The sequence below is a fragment of the Orcinus orca genome, chromosome 5 (genome assembly GCF_937001465.1).
Source record: "Orcinus orca chromosome 5, mOrcOrc1.1, whole genome shotgun sequence".
Classification (NCBI taxonomy): Eukaryota; Metazoa; Chordata; class Mammalia; order Artiodactyla; family Delphinidae; genus Orcinus; species Orcinus orca.
This window is the reverse complement of record NC_064563.1, coordinates 146,756,073-146,773,762: the sequence shown is the minus strand read 5'-3', so window position 1 is coordinate 146,773,762 and position 17,690 is coordinate 146,756,073. Positions and strand designations below refer to the sequence as shown.

The window sequence follows — 17,690 nt, the reverse complement described above, 5'->3', positions numbered from 1 at the left end:
CCTAGAAAGCTGGTTACTAGAGACTTCCCGCAGGCAGGCCCTTCCTGGGAAACAGCGAGGGGGGCAGAGCATAGACATTACCCAGTCCTGGCGTCCGGCTTCACGTCTAGGCTGACAGCGCCATCTGAGCTGGAGCCCAAGGGCTATTGCAGCACCTGGGGCCATGTGCTGACCTCTCTCCTTGCAGCCCCTGGTGTAGATCTGCTGGCCCTGCAGGCCAGGGAGGGGCTCTGAGCTGGAGGAGGCTGAGGGGGGCCGCCCAGGACAGGCTGGAGAGCAACTGGGGCGGAGTGTGGTGGACGGCGGAGCCCTGGTCCCAGGAGTGTGTGGTGCTGGGTCTGGGGGCGGCGCCTGGGGGAGCCGGGTGTGTGGGCGCCCACCTGGATGCGTGCACGTGTGTGCGTGTGTGCAGACGTGTGTGTGGACTGGAATCCAGCTTGACGGAGCCCCTCTCTTGGGAGCCCTCTCCGGACGCGGCTGCAGCCGTCCAGGGGGACGTGGGGTTCTGTCCCCGCCTTGGGCTGCTGTCACCCCAGCTTCCCTACCTTTGCAGGTTTTCTGTCCAAACCTCAACTGAACCCTCCTCCAGGCGTCTCCCCCGGAGCACACGGGTGGATGGTTCTCAGGGGGCCAAGGGGGTGCTCTCGGCTTTGCTGGGAAATGAAGCAGATGCCACCCCTGAGAGGTTAGTTCTCGCAGAGTTCGGCGCCCCCCCCCCGGGGGTGGAGGAGGGAGTGGGCAGTGGGGAGTGGTGCAGGGAGGGCCCTTCAGGGGGCTTCGCCCACACGGAGGATGGGCGGGTGCGAAAGGAGAGAAAGAGGCTCGAGCAGGCCTCCGCCCCCTCTGGGGGCCCCCACGGGCTGCCACGCGCTCCGCGGGCCACGCCCTCCCTCAGCGTGGGAAGCAGGACAGGGCTGCGGATGGAACCCTGGGCGCCTTCAGCCCTGCAGCGGGGTCGGCGTGTGTGATCGCCGAGTCCCCCCGGGCTTTCTGAGAGGGGCGGGGGAAGGAAGTGAGTCACAAGACCGGTCGCCACCGCGATGCCCAGCGGAGGCCCTCCGCCTGCTTCCACGCTGCGCCCGCCCGGCTGGTGGGTGCGGACGAGGCCCCGGGAGACGCTTGCTCGGCGCCAGGCTCTCCCTGGCAGCTGAGAGGTAAACCCAGGCTCCTGTGGCTCTCAGGCACGACCCGGCATCTAAGGCGCAGAGCAAGTGGGCGGGAGCCGGAGCCGGAGGGGGAGCCGCGGCTTGGAGCCCCAGCCGGTCAAGGCCGTCGTGGGGGCGGCTCCGGACTGGGGCCTGGAAACCACCTGCCCTCCGTCCCGGGCGCCCACGTGAACTCCTGTTGGGGGGACTCGGCAGCCAGGGTGACGTCTGGTCTTCATGAGAGGCGGCCGCACGAGCAGCTGGGGACGAGCCCCGCGTGGCGGGCGGCGCAGCAGACCGCGTGTCCGGAGCGGGACGGCGGGAGCAGCTGCGTTAGCCTGGGGCGCGCAGAGCCCGTGCCGCCCCAGCGCGGGAGGCCCAGGGGCCGGGTGGAGGCTAAGACTCCCTTTCAGGGCACAGTCTTCTTCCCGGCGCTCGGGTTTGGGGTCAGCTGTGGCCCGGGGCCCCTTGAGCCCGCGTGACGACCAGCAGGGCCCTTCCATGGGCTCGGACATCACAGCCCCCAGAGCAGCCCCTAGTCACCGTCCCGTGGGCTTGCTCATGTGTTCCGAGCACGTCTCACGCATCCCGTGTAACGGGATGTGTGCATGCTCACACACGTGTGAGTGTGCTTAAACACACAGCTTATGCAGGCGGACGAGCCGCTGTGGGACCTGCGCCCGCCTGGGTCCTCTTGGCCTGACGCCGGGGGCCGGGCAACTACGGAGAGGCCAGTGCTCCTCGTGGAGGGCGGCCCCCTCCGCTCCGCTCCCCTCCCCGTCTAATCAGCCTCCCCGCTTCTCGCTTCGGGGGACCTGCTGCGTGCCACCTGCTCCCCCTTCTAAGGGAGGCCGTCCTCGGCATGGTCTTTGCTGACGAAGAAGTAAGGGCACCGAGACGCTCTTGAGTGGGCCGCCCGACGTGCAAATGTGACCCTCCCCCTTGGGCATGCGCGGCCTCCGAGCCAGGGTTGCCAACCTGTCCCCGTTAGTCAGACTTGCATGAAGGAGGCCCCTTTGACACTGTCACTTCCACGGGGATCGGTGGCCCCAGGCCGTGAGTGGTGGCACCGTGGCTGGGTGCTGGGGAGGAGGGACAGCTGTCAGCAAGTGCTGGGGAGAATGAGGCTGGCGGCCTCCACGGAAGACCCTCCCCTCTGGAGCCGAGGGACCAGAACGCCTGCCAGGGGTGGTGTCGCAGAGGGGCCCGCTTCAGAGCAAGGAGCCCACGGGCCAGGCTGCCTCGCGGGGGGGAGTGCTTGCGAGGGTCCGGCTCTCTCACCGTCTCAGTCACCTCGGGCTGCTGTGACAAATACCACAGATGGGGCGGCTCAGACCACAGACTCTGACTGTCTCTGTGCTGGAGGCTGCAAGCCCGAGGTCAGGGCATCAGCAGGCCTGTCCCTCCCGAGGGCTCTCTCCTGGGCGTGCAGACGGCCGTCTCCTCTTGGGTCCTCACGTGGTTGTCCCTCTGTGTGTGTCTGTGTCCTCATCTCCTCTTCCTAATCAGGCACCAGTCCTGTGGGCTTGGGACCCATCCCAGTGACCTCATTTAACCTCCATGAAGGTTAAAGCCTCTGTAAAGACTGCATCTCCAACTAGGGCACGTTCCGACGTTCGGGGGACCAGGACTCCAACGTACGAATCTGGGGGACACAACACAGTCCATGCCATTTCCTGGGAGCTCTGGGCACTGTGTTTTTGTTTCCGTTTTCCTGTTTTTCTCACTCACGTTTCTTGGAGGTGGAGCTGTTATCAGCCAGGTTCCCAGGTGGGGAGACTGAGGCTCAGAGACGTGAAGAGACGTGTCCGCAGACCATGCTGGTCCAGCAGAGGGGAGGGTGTGGACGCTGGGCCACAGCACAACGTGGCCAGTGCTGGAAAAATGGCTCGTATGGAGGGCAGTGGGGACGGGGAAGGGGCCTGGTGTTTGCTGGCAGCCCGATGGTGTGCTCTGTGAGGGCAGGGCCCCGCTGACCCTGGCCCTGGGCAGCAAGCACTGGTGGAGAATGGGCACGGTCCGAGTGTCACGTGGTCACCGCCTCCAGACCGTGTGGCTGTCTGTGTGCTAGTCCGATGCTCCGGGTTTGTCCAAAGGGTCCAGCCGTGGTCTGCTGGTGGCAGCACCTCCGAGACCCCCTCGCCGGCAGTCACTGTGCTGTCTGGAATGTGTGTGACCTTGTGCAGGGCTGCGATGTGTTCGTTCTGCTTTCTCCTTCATCCCTGATGCATTTCCATCTACGAGCCGAGCCTGCAGCCCCAAGTCACTCTGCTGAGCCACGGAGCCCCCGGCCCAGACACTGCTGCCTGTCTCGTGAGCTGTGCTGACTCAAGTCTGCCTGGCACTGGCTGGGCTCATGCATCCACCTCCATGGTCAATTCATTGGGCCCCGGGGCTGTGCATTCCTGCTGGCCACGTACCTGTGAGGACAGGGTGGGGCCGTCCTACCTCCGACCTCTGAGGCCAGTGCAGGGCCTGTGTCCTCATGGGCTGCACCTGTGTCTCGCTGACCATACGACCAGGGACCACCTTGTCCAGCCTGGCCTCGAGGGCCCCGTAGCCGGGTCAGCTCCGACCCCACCCCAGTGCTCCCTCTGTCCTGCAGACCCTTGGGCTGCAGTGCACACTGGCCCCTACTCCAGGGTCCAGGTCAGGCCGTGAGGAAACTCTGGCCGTTTGGGGCCTGGCCCACGTTTGTTTGATTTTTTTGTTTTGGGGTGTCCCTTGAGGGCCCTCCCCCTTTGTGAGACGCCCCAAGCAGCTGTCCTTTCCAGGGTGTAGTTGTCACCAAGCGGGAGGGTCCCTTGGAGCTCGTGAAGCCTGCAGTGGGGCAGGGACCCTCCTCCCTGTGGCACTCAGCCCAGGAACAGCTTCTCCCCCTGAAGGAAGAGCCGCTGCTTACAGAAGGAGACGAGAATATTGCTTCGTGGAGAAAACAGTGGGTGAACGTTTACAGACCTGGAGCAGAAGGGTTTGTCAACAAGGTCGGAGAGCTCTAACCACAGGGGAGGGTTGATCCCTATGGCAGGTTTATCCATTCAGAACATATGTTTGTGCAGTATGGAGGTTCCTTAGAAAACTAAAATAGAACTACCATATGATCCTGCAATCCCACTCCTGGGCATATGTCTAGAGAAAAACATAAATCAAAAAGATACATGCACCCCAATGTTCACTGCAGCACTATTTACAATAGCCAGGACATGGAAGCAACCTAAACGTCCATCAACAGAGGAATGGATAAAGAAGATGTGGTGCATATAGACAATGGAATATTACTCAGCCATAAAAAGGAATGAAATATTGCCATTTGCAGCAACATGGATGGACCTAGAGATGATCATACTGAGTAAAGTAAGTCAGAAAGAGAAAGACAAATATCATATGATATCACTTATATGTGGAATCTAAAAAGATGATACAAATGAATGTATTTACAAAACAGAATCACAGACCTCAAAAAGAAACTGATGGTTCCCAAAGGGGAAAGGTGTGGGGGGAGGGAGAAATTAGGAGTTTGGGATTCACATACACACACGACTATCTATAAAATAGGCAATCAACAAGGACCTACTGTAGAGCACAGGGAACTCTACTCAATATTCTGTAATGGCCTATATGGGAAAAGAACCTAAGAAAGGGTGGATATACGTATAGGTAGAGCTGAATCACGTTGCTGGACACCTGCAACTAACACAACATTGTAAATCAGCTATACCCCAATATAAAATAAAAATTAAATAAAAAAAGGACATATGTTTATCAAAATGACCTTAGGAAAATGTAAAGGACAGCTGCCCTTGGGGGAGAGGTGTTTGTAGCACTTACAACCAACAGGATCAACACGGAAAAATAACAAACTGGGAACCGGTGAGAAAAAGATCAAGAACCCGATAGATAAACAGGCGCCAGACTCCAGCAGGCATTTCACAGTCATTCGTCAGGAGACGTGGGAGGAGATGGTCTCATTCACGTGCGGGGACCCTGTTGCGGCCCATCCCGGCTGGGCAGGGAAGACGCATGGGCCTCTCACCGGGGACGCGGGCGGAACAGCTGTTTGGACGCAGACACACCGAGCATGAGGGACCCCAGCTCCGAGGCCACACGAGCTCAGGGTGAGGGAACAGAGCGTGTCCTAAGCCCCTGTGGCGGGGAGGGGGGGGTCCCTTCCAAGGCCACTCAAAGCAGGCGGAGCTGGGGTAGACGGCCACATCCGTGTGCACGCGGTAACTTTTAAGGAAAAAAGGGTATGATGAGGGTAATTCTGGGCGGGGCGGGGTGAGGGTGACGTCTGAGCTGCGGTGTCCTAGTGCTCGAGGTGGTGTGTGTGTGTAGCAGGGAGGCTCACAGTGCTCTTTTCATCGTTTAATCAATGAAAACAGAGGAACCTTTTGGACAGATGGCGATTGTGCTCCAGGAGGCAAGGCTGGGCCCCTGGCTCCATGCCCTCCCGCAAACCGCAGCCTCCGGGAGCCCCTTCCTCTCTCGTGATGCCCCCACCCGCCCTCGTGGGTGCCGGGCACCCTGCGGATGCCAGCAGCCACCCCTCCCTGTCCCACCGAGTGCTGGGGGCTGTGAAGTCTCCCACCCCCGGGACTCCCGATGCCAGCGGATGCCCGGCTCTGGCCTGGGCCTGCGGGTGGGGGCCACGATCTTGGCAGGACGCCAGCGCCTGTGTGTCCCAAGCGTCTCCGTGGAGCCAGGCAGGATGGGGGCCTCTAGAGGGTTACCCTCTGTCCTCGCGACAACCAGGTGTGGACGCCGTCCCCTTTTCTGTGGTACAGACGGGGCCCCGGGAAGGCGGGAGCATCCTGCTGCCCAGCCCCGGCGCCCCAAGGCTGCTCTCCACTCCTCGCCCCCCTCGCCGCCTCAACCCCTGTGACAGAAGGGGGCACAGCGCGGCCAGCCGGGAGTCAGGGGCCGCACAGGCTCTGCAGGCTCTTCTCCCTGGAAGGTTCCGGGAGCAGGGAAGGACGCTGGGGAGCTGGCCTTTGGGGCCTTGGGGGTCCAGGAGGGGTGGGGAGGCGCGTCCCCGTTTTCAGCCGGGGACACGGCGGGGCTGGCGCTTGCCGGGGTCTCGGTCCATCCTGAGCCCTCTCCCTGAAGGCCCCTTGCCCGGTGAGCTCCCTGCCAGTTCTGGGAACACAGGAGATGGGGGAGCGAGCTGTGCTTCCTGAGGAAGTTTCTTCAGGAAACACGCTGGCCCCGGGGAGCCCAGATCTGATGCCGGGAGCAAACCTGGGGGGCCGGGCTGCGGCCTGCAGCGCTTGGGTCCCGGGGGGTGGGGAGCGGACCAGCCCAGCCCTCGCCTCCACCATCCGGGAGCCCGGCCCAGGGCCAGCTTCCGTCCACACTCCAGGCCAGGACGGCCTGAGCCACCGGACCAGGCTTCCTGGAACTGGCCCAGGGCGGGGCTGCAGCCAGGGCCTCGGGCAGGACCAAAGCTCGGGTGGCATGCCTTCAGCCCAGCCCGTGCCCCAGGGGAGATGCCCGGCCTTCCAGAAGACGCCAGTGCCCAGTGCTTTGCTGATCTGTTGGTCTAGAAAGGGAAGGAGCGGTGCAGGCTCCGGCCCAGCCTCAGATCAATAGTCCTCACTCAGGAAGGGCTGGGCGGGGCAGACGGCTGCGCCAGCCAGGACCTGGGGCAGGACTGCAGGCCAGCGGGCCTCTGTCCCCCGTGGTGAGATGAGGCCAAGCCCTGTCCCGAGTCTCCGGGGACCCCAGGGCAGCAAGGCTGTGGGCTTGAAGGGGGCCGCAGCCCGAGGCTTCCTGCACAGTGGGGCCGGTTGGAGGTTGAGACCTCGTGGTCCTTCCCGCCGTCGGGGGACCCCAGAGCAGGTCAAGGGGCGTCTGGCAGCAGTGGGTTTCCCCCTGCCCGAGGCCTCACAGGAGAGAACTAGCCTCTGCTGAAGGTCGGGGGCCTTAGGACATGGTACAGCTCGTGCAGGAGGGGACGCGGGGATGGGGTCCCCAGGGGCGTGGGCCTGCCCTACCCTGACCCTGCGGCCAGCCAGCAGCCCCTACCGGCCCCGTGGTGACGCCTCCCCTGGGGTGGCCATGCCAGGACTCCTGACGCTGCATCTCCAGGAGCAGTGGGGGAGCCTCACTTTCCAGAGCACGCCCCCGGCCCCGTCTTCCTCTCACCCCAGTCCTTTCGCTGCCTGACACCCTGGTGGACCCCGGAGGCCTGGCGGGACACAGCAGACTCAGACGGGGACGGAAATAGCCCGTGGACGAATCACTGAATAAGACCCTGCCGCCGGGGGAGTGCAGAGGCCCCGGGGCAGGGGAGAACCAGGTGCCTGGGGACGGACCTGGAAGCCGGGGGGCTGGAGGGACTCCGGGATGGCACGGGGTTGGAGCACGGCCGCCCCATCCCCGAGGAAGCAGATGGCCAGTAACGGGGAAGGCGAGTGACCGTCCCCAGGGATCCGATCAGCACTGGTGACCAAGGAGCGGATCAGTGGCCGGTGCGGGTGGCTCTTCTCTGGGGACCCAGTCGAGGACCACGTGGACCTGCCTTCCCCCTTCCGCAGCTCCCGGGGGTGGCAGCGTGGGGACAGGTGCTCCCCCACCGCCATGGGGGCTGGGGGTGGGTCTGGGAGCTCCCGGGCGGGAGTTTTAAGTGGACAGCAGCGCTGTTGCCACTGAGACCAGGGTGACTGCTCCGGGGGCAGCTCTGGTCGGCGCCGAGGAGCCCCCATGGCTCCTGCCCGCCCCGCCCCCCGGGAGCGTCAGGCTGGCCGGCCGGCCTCTGTGGGCATCTCTGGGCAGCAGCTCCACGCTGGCCGCTGGTTATCGCCGAAATGTGATCTCCCGGTGCCGCTCTCAGTGTGGCGGGAAGCGCTCCGGGCTGGGCGGCCCCCACGTGCCACCTCGATTGGCATGGGGAGGGGGCGCACAGGACATGCCCCCAAGGGTCAGGGTTTGGCCACAGAGGTGCAAACACCGTGGAGAAGCCAGCTTCTGGGGGCTGGGGTGTCCCTCTGGAGCCCTGGTGGATGGGGGCTCAGGGCCCCATGACCCAGTTAGATTCAGGGCGTCCCAGCCCCGCCCCCAGCCTGAATTTGGGCTACTTTCACAGCCGGCAGCACTTATCCCTGCAAGCAGCCGCAAGCAGGAGGGAGAGTTTGGGGGTCTCCACGCCAGGACCACCCGGGGTCTCGTGTCAGGTTTGTGCGTGTGGGCGGGGGGAGACGGGCTGAGGTCTCAGCAAACCTGGAAAGCAGCCCCTCTGTGTTCCGAGGCTCCCCCGGGACCCCCAGCCAGGCCCCACCAGGGTCAGGGTGGAAGTGGCCACGGCAGAGGGGCCACGCCTGGGCTCTGGAACACTGGGCGGCAGGGGACACTTTCGGAGCCAGCCTCTGAGCCACCCGGACAGGCAGGTGTGCCCTGGGAGGTTCCTCAGACACCTTGCGCACCAGGTAAGGCAGCTCGGGCTCCCCGCGTCCCCTGGCTTGTTTCTCCGCCCACGGTGGCCCCTGCATCTCGGTCACGGTTTTCCTCGTGGGTCTGCTTCCCTGGCGCGGCAGCTCCCTGGAGCGGGCCTGGGCCCTGCAGCCCACGGCGGTTCCTCCTCAGCGAGCTGAATGAGGACCGGCTCCGTGCAGCGTGGTCCACACCTGGCCTGGGGGAGCGGACAGGCCTCAGGTTTGCCCGGTCCAGACAGCGGGAGGCGAAGCTGCATTCATGCCGTAAAGAACCTAGACCCCAGGTCCCCTCCCCCTGCCCTTTGTGCCCAGGAAGCAGAGGACAGAAGAGGGACCTGCCGAGGCCGAAGAGTTCACCCAGGCGGAGTGCAGTGTCCACACAGCCAAGCCAGGGTGGGGAACGGGGGCCGCAGGCGGTGTGGGCCGGGCAGGGTGGCCAAGCAGCCCCGGAACACGCCTGGTGAGCCACGCTGCCCAGACACTGATCGGCACCATTTCATTTTATTTTACTTGCAAGAACAAGGGTTTCCACCCGCTGAAGGGCATCCATGGAAAACCCACAGCTGACATCCTGCTTAATGGTGAAAGACTAGATACTGTTCCCCGCATAAATTTGTAACAGCTGCTGTGGCAAAGTGTCATAGGCTGGGTGGCTTAAACAACAGAGATTTGCTCTCTCAGTCTGGAAGCTGGAAGTCCGAGATCAAGGTGTTGGCAGGTTGGTGCCTTCCAAGGGCTCTGAGCGAGAGTCTGTGGCCGGCCTGTCCCCTAGTTTCTGGTGTGCGCTGGCGTCTCTGGCGTCCCTGGCCCACAGAAGCATCACCCATCTCTGCCTTTGTGTTCACGTGGTGCTCTCCCTGTGTGCATGTCTGTGTCCGAATTCTCCCTTTGTATGGGGACCCAGTCAGGCTGGGTTTAGGGTCCCCCCACAGTACGACCTCATCTTAACTAATGACGTCTGCAAAGACCTTATTTCCAAATAAGCTCACGCTGTGAGGTCCTAGGGGTTAGGAGTCCCACGGGCGAATTCTGAGGAGGACACAACTCAGCCCCTAATTAATCCCCAAGGTCAGGAACAAGGCAAGGATGTCTGTTCTCTCCGCTTCAACTCAATGTCATTCTAGACATCCGACCCTGCCAGGGGGCAAGGAAAAGAAAAGGAGCATCTAGATTGGAAAGAAGGAGATAAATTGTCTTTATGCATCGATCACGGGATCAACTACATGGGAAATACTATGACAACATATAACAAAGCTTCCAGACCTAGTAAGTACAGCAAGGCTAATACAACACTACCGGGCAGAAATAGATTGTATTCTACTTACGAGCAACAAACAATTCAGAACTGAAATGAAAAGTAACACCAAAATATGAAATATTCAGGGATAGAGCTTACCAAAACAATGTGCCAATCCTGACTGAAAATTACAGAATATTGCCGGAGGAAATTAAGATGAATTAAATAAAGGGAGAGATGTACTGTGTTCATGGATCGGAAGATGCAATATTGTTGGAATGTCAATTCTCCCCAGATCGATGTAGTCCTTCAAAGCAACCCCAGCCTAAATCCTATCAGGGTCTTTGCCAAAGTTGACAAGCTGATTCTCGAAGTCATGGGGAAACGTGAATGACTGAGAATATCTAGCATACATCTGATAATGAAGAATAAATCTGGGGGACGTACATAACCTGATTTCAAGATTTAGTACACAATGACCACAATCAGGACAGTGTGGTGTTGGCATCAGGATGGACAAGTACATGAATGGAACAGAACAGATGGTTCACAAGCAGGTCCACACATATATGGACAATTTTCAACAAAGCGCAGACACAGTTCAATGGAGAAAAGATAGCCTTTTCAACAAATGGCGCAGAGACAATGGATATCCAGGGGCACGCAAGTGGAACTTTGATCCATACCTCTCACCACAGACCAAACATTAACTCAAAATCATAGACCTACATATATAATCTAAAACTAAGATTTCTAGAAGAGAACGTAGGAGAAGATATTTGTAACTCTGAGTTAGGAAAAGAGTTCTTAGATACAGCACCAAAATGAGCCATTAAAGACAATGGATAAATTGGGCTTCGTGAAATGAGGAGTTTTGCTCTTCCAAAGGCACTGCTGAGAAGCTGGGAAGGCCAGCCACAGACTGGGAGAAAACTTTGCAAAGCGTACGTCCAATAAAGGACTTAAATCTAGAACTCCCTGAACCCCCAAATAGGAAAACCACCCAATTTAAAAAACAGGCAAAAATGTGAGTGCACAGTTCACCAAGGAAGCCACACGATGGTAAATAGGCAGATACGTTCATCATTAGTCATCAGGGAAAATGCAAATTAAGACCACACCAGACACCACTGTGCCCTAATTAGAAAGTCTAGAATCTGAAAGACTGACCATCCCAGCGGCCCACGAGGTTGGGAATGCACAGGAACTCTTGTTGCTTGCTGGTGAGCGTATGAATGGGTACCGCCGCTTTAGAAAACAGTCTGGAAGTTTCTTTAAAAGTTAAACGTACGTCAACCATCTGACCCAGCCATTCCATTCCTAGAGAAAGGAGAGCCTTCATTCGTGCAAAGACTTGCGCTTTGTTTGTAACGGTCCCAAACTGGAAATAAAGCACACGTCCACCACGGGGTGGACAGAGACACACTTGGGGGCACCCAGCGCGTGGAGGACGGTGTTACGTCGTGAACGGAGCCCAAGGCTGTAAGTGAAGAGCTGCCAGAACAGAGCCTGCTGCACCGAGCAATTCCACTTGTACCTTCTGGGAAATGCAAACTCATGGTTTGCAATCTGTGGTTGCCTGGAGATGGGGGGGGGGAGGGGGAGGGGGGAGGGGAGGGGGAGGGCCGCGGCACTCACTCTCTTGATTGTGGAGATGGTGGGGGGGAGGGGGAGGGGGAGGGGCCGCGGCACTCACTCTCTTGATCGTGGTGAGGGGTTCATGGTGTGTATTTATGTCACACTGTGCACACTCTGAATGTGTGCAAGTTCCTGTGTGTCAGTCGTGCCTCGATAACGCTGTTTAGGATGTAAACAAACAAAAACCCCTACCAAGTAGGACCAATCCACTGAGTGTTCTCAGGAGATAGGAATATGTATCAAACTTCCAGAAATCTGGTGCAGTGCTGTTTCAAAGAGGCGCTGCCTCTCGGTCTGCAGAGGGGCAGAGGGGATGCTGGTGTCTCCGTCCAGGCCCGCTTGGCCTCCTGTCACCTGCGCCCCGCTTTACATACCTTCAGCGGGGGCTGCGAGGGGTGAGGTACGGGGTCAGGGTCTTGGGGCCAGAAAGTGGGTTCAGAGCCTCACCTGGCTGATGCCAAAGCCGGTCCCTGGCCACTCGGCCCCGCCTCCTCCTGCTCTGGCTTCAAAGGCTGCCGTCCCGCTGGGAGGGCGGCGTGTCCCCTTCCAGACCCTCGTGCCCCACCCCCACCCCGCACCACCACCCCCGCCGGCACCTCAGAGCACGTTATCTCCAGCTGGGAGGGGGTGTGAGGTGCTTCCGCGCTGGCAGACGCCCTTTGGAAATCACCGTCCCCTGCCTCGCAGGTCTGGTCCTGCAGAAAGATGCGGTGACGGGTTCCCAGAGCAGGCTCCCGGGGGAGGGCGGGGGCCGGGGGCACTGATCGCAGCTGCTGGGAGCGGCGCTCACAGCCCCCTGTCGGTCAGGGGCTGAGGCCAGGAGGGCACATTCTAGCCGGAACCCCGGAGCCGGGCCCTCTGCGGCAGCCCCGTGGGTCTGCAGTACCTGGCGCCTGGCCGGCGGGCGGTGACATAGCCTGTGGCACTGACCGGCGACACTGGGACCGAGGGCCTTTCTCAGACTTCAGGGGAAGCAGTCAGGCTGGCCACTTTGTCCTCGGCACCGCAAACCGCAGGCTTCCTGATTGCTCTGGGCACAGACAAAATGCACCGACTCTCTCTCTTGCTGGGGGGAGGATGGGCTCCATGTTGTGGCCCCGGTCCCCTGCCCTCTCTGGTCAGCCTGGCAGGGGCTTGCCTGGGTTCACGTGTTTGTGCTCCCCAATGGCCCCCGCCCCGAGACCCCCAGAGCAGGGAGAACAGCCAGGGTGGGCTGTGGACAGCAAGTAAGGGCAATAGAGAACAGCGTCCTAATAACAGTGCATTGCTAATATTTTGAAACATAAGTAGGTTGCCTTGGGGCATTCCATACTTTTCTCCACAGCACTGATCGCAACTTGAGGTTACCTATGTATTGGGATTTATTGCTTGTTATGGGTTGAATTGTGCCCCCCAGAGGATGCTGAAATCCTAACCCCCAGCACCTTTGTTTGTGACCTTATGTGGAAAGAGGGTCTTTGTGGATGATCGAGGTAAAATGAGGTCGTTAGGACAGGCCCTGGTCCAATATGACCATGTCTTTATAAAAAGGGGAAATTTGTCCACAGACAGGCACACAGAGGAGACGCCATGTGAAGATGAAAGCAGAGATCGGGGTGATGCTCCCACAGGCCAAGGAACCCCAAAGATTGTCAGCAAACCCTCTAGAAGCTAGGGGAGAGCCTGGGACAGATCCTCCCTTGGGCTTAGGAGGAACCAGCCCTGCCCACACCCTGACCTGGGACTCCTGGCCTCCGGGCTGAGAATAGCTCTCTGCTGTTGGAGCCGCCCAGCCTGTGGTCCTCTGTTGCGGCCGCCCCAGGTCCCTGATTACTCCTTTCCCCCTCTGGACCGGACACTCCACACGGGCAGAGCTGCATTCTTCCTGTCCCAGGGAACCTGGCCCCCGGCCTGAACACGCGATCCACGGTGACAGTTTGCAGACTGAACATACGAAGGACCCCTTGCGGATTAGAGGGTCTCTCAGTGACCCCTTCTGGTCCCTTAGGTCTCCTGAAAATATCTGGGGTGCTGGTGGGGAACCCAGGCCCAAGGGCAGCCCCCCAACCCGGGGCTCCTGTGGACGACGTCTGTCGAGACACGGATAACTTCTCCACTCCTGGGAGCTGGCGAAGGGTCCCCATGGTCACAGCCACTGAGGGGGAGCCCTGGCCCCTCTCCTGCCCTTCAGAGTGGGGGGCTGTGAGCCAGCTTGTGAGTCATCTTCCAGGCGCTTGGGACCCGCCCGTCGTGTGTGCACGCGCGTGCAGGCTGGTGCCGGGGTGGGGGTGGTTGCTACCCAGGCTCACACGTCTCCAGGCTGCAAAGACACGGGCCTGGGGTCCCTGGGTCTAGTGCTGCTAGATTTCGGCCCAACCTGCTTTCCAGAGCGAGGCTGGCTTCCACCCCCAGCTCCTTGGCATCCCCACGGGAGCACAGTCCTGCTGGGCTGGGAGACCCACGGTGGGGGGCTTCAGAGGCCCCGCAAGATTATTGGGGTGCAGGGGAGGCCCCCCACCGCCAAGCCAGGTGTCTGAGAGGAAGGACAGAGTGACCCTGGCCTGTCTGTGAAGGAGCCGTCACCCTCAAGGGAAACGTGCCATGGAGTTGAAAACCAGTCCAGGGCAAACACGGCTAACCGGTTCCCAAAGATGGGGCCGCTGGCCACCAAGCAATGTCCCCGCGGGGCCGTGAGCCCTGCATCGGAGTGAGGTCTGTCCACCCCCCCTGCCCCGCCGGACCCCGGGGAGGAGCTGCTGTGATGGGGGCTGGTCTCCCTTCCCCCACCGGGCCCCGGGCTCTGGTTGTGTTGCTGGGGCCCTGTCCTCGGCGTCTTCCTCAAGGTCTAGCCAGACTGTGGTAACACGGCCATTTAGGGGGAGGGCCCAGCCACAAGATGGGGTTGAAACTCTGCACGCAACAGCCAGCGCTCTGGGCACACGGGAAGGCTGGTGGCTTCGGGCAGTGAGGCGTTGAAGGCACAGTATCTGCTGGTTCTGGAGACCTGGCGTGATGGTCAAGGCCGGCCGCAGACAGGCCGCAGGTGGACGGGCGGGGACTGGGGGCTGCTGGAGGGTTACTGCCATTGGGCGTCCAGAGTCGCTCTGACCTCTCAGGTGTGTCCGTGATTTCTTTCTTTTTTAAATAGATTTATTTTATTTATTTATTTATTTATTTTTAGCCGCGTTGTGTCTTCGTAGCTGCATGCGGGCTTTCTCTAGTTGCGGCAAGTGGTGGCTACTCTTCGTTGCAGTGCGCGGGCTTCTCATTGTGGTGGCTTCTGTTGTGTGGAGCACTGGCTCTATGCACGCGGGCTCAGTAGTTGTGGCATGCAGGCTCAGTAGTTGTGGCATGTGGGCTCAGTAGCTGTGGAGCACAGGCTCTAGAGTGCAGGCTCAGTAGTTGTGGTGCACGGGCTTAGTTGCTCTGCGGCATGTGGGATCTTCCCGGACCAGGGCTTGAACCCGTGTCCCCTGCCTTGGCAGGCGGATTCTTAACCACTGCGCCACCAGGGAAGCCCCTGTCCATGAATTCTTGTCCCCTGAAGCGCTTGTGGTCAGGAATCACCATCCGGCTGTGAGAGCAGAGGTCCAACTCTCAGACCTTGGACCGTGAGACCCAAAGGAGCTGGGTGGGGTGCCCAGCACTGGGGCAGCTTAGGTCCCTTTGAAGTACCAAACAAGGGCCGGCCCCTGGCCCAGCCACCAGGGCTCTGAAAACAGGAGGAAAACCCCACCCGCGGCCAAGGTTTTCCTGCTCTTTGAAAGGATCTTGGTTCCAGGGTCCCACCCTCAGAAGGTTCCGGAATCAGCCTGTTTCCCCCGCTCTCCTGCCCCAGGAGTACCCAAGGGGAGTGGGGGACGTGAGCGAGCTGGGTGGGTATTTATCTGTCCCCGGAAAGCTCTGGTGGTGTGGCACCCAGGGGCCAACACAGGCCACCCCTTGTGCTCTGGAGCAGAGGAAGGGGGTGCATGGGCCCTGGGCCGCCCGCCCGTGGAGCCCTCCTACCAACGGCCACCAGAACCGGGCCCGGCCGGCAGAATGAATGCGCTTAGTGGGGAGAGGCTGGGACACGTACACCTGCCAGTGGGGGCACAGCTCTGGCTGTGGGGGCCAAGCGGGGGCCCAAGTGTCCTGCCCCGGCCACCTGTTGGAGCCCCCAGGCGTGCGCAGGCCGTGTCACAGGTGGGCTCCTGCTGCAGCTGGGGGTGGAGGTGGGAACTGGGAATGGGGGGGTGAGAGGATGGGGGTGAGAGGTTGGGGGCAGGAATGGGAGTGAGAGGATGGGAGCAGGGATGGAGGTGAGAGGATGGGAGCAGGGATGGGGGTGAGAGGATGGGGGCAGGGATGGGGGGTGAGAGGATGGGAGCAGGGATGTGGGTGAGAGGATGGGGGCAGGGATGGGGGGGTGAGAGGATGGGGGCAGGGATGGGGGGTGAGAGGATGGGGGCAGGGATGGGGGTGAGAGGATGGGGGCAGGGATGGGGGTGAGAGGATGGGGACAGGGATGGGGGTGAGAGGATGGGGGCAGGGATGGGGGTGAGAGGATGGGGGCAGGGATGGGGGTGAGAGGATGGGGGCAGGGATGGGGGTGAGAGGATGGGGGCAGGGATGGGGGTGAGAGGCAGACGGAGCCCCCAGGCTCAGCAGGATGCCTCCCCCCTGCAGCTGTCCCCACCCCTGTCTGGCCGCAGCCCCGCCCTCAAGGCCCCCTCCTCCTGGCGTGGCTGTAGCTCCGCCCTCGAGGCCCCTCCTCCTGGCGTGGCTGTAGCTCCGCCCTTGGTGGGCTCCCAGCACCTGCTGTTTGCGCCCAACCTCCCCCTCCCCCACTTCTTCCTATTTTTTTATTCTGTGATGTTGAAGTCGGAAGAGCACTGTGAAGGTGATAGCAGCTTCCGTGTCTGCACCAGGAAAGAGCATCTGCTCTCTGGCGAGTTTGCTTTTGTGCATATGTGGTTATTTGACCCGACGTTCTTTTGCTCTCCCTCCAAGTATGCTTATGATGGCCCCGTCGAGGGCGCCTGTGGCCCTGCAGGACGTGCCCGCGGAGGGGCCTCCCCCACCGTTCCCTGCTGGCCGTGGCTCAGTGTCAGGTCCTCCCGTGTGTCGCCCACTGGTGACCTCCCTCCTATACCCAGCGCCGACACTGCCAGCTGTCGGTTTTGTAGAGACATCCAGGTGGCCCTCTGAAGCCCTGTCCCAAGTGGTGCCCGGTCGAGGAGGGGCAGGACTCTCCGGTCCCCACGCTGGGGCAGCTGTGAGCATTGTCACTCCCGCCCCCTCTCCGAGGGCAGGGCGGGGCTGGCTCTCTGCACGCCCTTGGATGTAGGCCGCGTGGTGCCCTGGGCTGCGGGACATGGATGTCTGGGCTGCGGGGCTGGGCGAGGCCCCTGGTGGGGTCCCTGGAGCAGCCTGAGGGCTTCCAGCCTATCCACCTCCTCCTGCACAGAGCGCAGCATCCTGCAGCCCTCGGGGCACGGGGCTCACGCTGACACCCCCCTGCCCCCGCCCCTGCCAGGCCCAGCCAGGCTAACAGCCCCCAGGGTCTTGAGGAAGGTGGTGGGAGATTCTGCTGCAGGAGCCTGTTCAGAGGAAAGTCACGTCCCCGACCCCCCCCCCCGGCCGTCACCACACATGGGGGCGGGGGCCACTGCCCGCGGTCAGCCACTGCTGGGGACCTGGGGCTCGGGGTCCCGGGCGGGGCCAGGACGGATGGGCCTGGTGTTCAGGAGGGTGCGTGGGGCAGGATGAGTGTGTGTGTGGTGTAGTGTGTGGTGTGCGGTGTAGTGTGTGGTGTGCGGTAGGTAGTCGGTGGTGTGTGTGTGTGCAGCGTGTGTGTGTATGTGGTGTGTGGGATTCAGTAAGCGGTATGTGGCGTGTGTCGTCAGGATGTCACGGTCGGGCAGAGCTGGTGGGTGGCGTCATGAAGCTGATTTTGGCACGAACCAGACACCCGTTCTGGACAAGCCCGCAGCCGGCCCTGGCCTGACAGCTACCGAGGAGAACCGGTTTTGGGGAAAGTAATTCATTTGGGGTCAAATGGCACTATTCTTAATCGGTCGCCTTCCTTGAAAACTCAGAAAAGCCAGGAGGCCGTGGGTGCTCCCCCACCCTCGGCATGGCGGCCTCTGCCGTGGCGCAGACCCCAGAGAGCGTCTGGGTCTCCAGGGGCCCCGACGGCCCATCACAGCCTGGGGAGGCCCCAGCGGCGGGGAGGGCAGGAGGCCCCGCTCCAGGCTCCGGGCTCCGCAGGCAGCTTGA

The 17,690-nt window shown here is 61.2% G+C and overlaps 1 protein-coding gene across 1 annotated transcript in view; it reads left to right on the top strand.

The window, feature by feature from the left end:
* Positions 1 to 1,572: 1,572 nt before the first annotated feature.
* Positions 1,573 to 17,690, top strand: part of SIK1 (salt inducible kinase 1) — a 94,988-nt gene continuing 78,870 nt past the window's right edge. The window contains exon 1 of the mRNA XM_004264661.3: positions 1,573 to 1,584. The gene's annotated coding sequence lies outside the window, so the exon portion shown is untranslated. The remainder of the gene's footprint in view (positions 1,585 to 17,690) is intronic.